Below are 1,015 nucleotides of genomic sequence, written 5' to 3' on the forward strand. Positions count from 1 at the left end.
CATGACATTTTTAGATACAATTTTGTAATTTTTGCATGTTCAGACTGGGTTTTAAAATAACATTCCTATTTAGAAAATATCCTTATCATTACATAATTTTTAGGTAAAATACATACATATTGGTGTAGGAGGGCCTTCTGTTTACATGTTGCTTTTATTGGTTAATGAATAAAAAAAACTGCCTAGACCTTTTGATAAGGAAGAACTTAAGTAAGCAGGGGAAACAGAACTGAATGCAGCTAGAAAAAAAGGAGAGGAGAGAGCAGCCATGGAGCCACCAGAGTCAGACATGCTGAATCTCTTTCCCGGTAAACCACTGCCATGTAGCAATATACAGATTGATAGAATTTCATTAAATCAAGATATGAGAGTTAGCTGATAATTGGCTAGAGCAAGTGGGTTAAGAAGTATTTTAATTAATATAATTTCTGTTTTGTCATTTTGGGGCTAAGTGAGCAGGACGGCTGGAATGAGCAAGCAGCCTTTCCCTGGAACAACTGGCACTCAACGTGATCAACTAATTCAATAAAATATATGAACTACAAAAGGTATGAATAAATACAACTGAATATTAAAATTATATTTTTGCAAATAGAAATGCATACATATAAACTCACACTCTTTGCACATTGTGGCAATTATGTGTATCCATTATTATCATCAGAGTTTCAAGAACACCATTTCAGCAATCTCAATCCATTACTACTTGGTGAGCACTAGCAGCTCCAATATCATCTAGTCTGGTAATCTTCTAGTCAATCCACTACACCAAACTTTCAGTAAGGTATTGTGGTTCATTTTCTTCCTGTAAAAAAAACACACACACATACACATACATGAGCTCACATGCACTTGACCCTATATTATAACATGGTTTTGTCCTTTTCATAATCCATTGCAATGGTCTTTCCATTTGCTTTAGACAAAAGTCTCTTCTACACCATCATGCCAAAATCTATGCATGGTATAATGCTTGTGGGAATTTACATTTAGAAAATTTAGAATAAAAAGCACA

Source organism: Microtus ochrogaster, unplaced genomic scaffold (assembly GCF_000317375.1).
Source record: "Microtus ochrogaster isolate Prairie Vole_2 unplaced genomic scaffold, MicOch1.0 UNK420, whole genome shotgun sequence".
Taxonomy (NCBI): Eukaryota; Metazoa; Chordata; class Mammalia; order Rodentia; family Cricetidae; genus Microtus; species Microtus ochrogaster.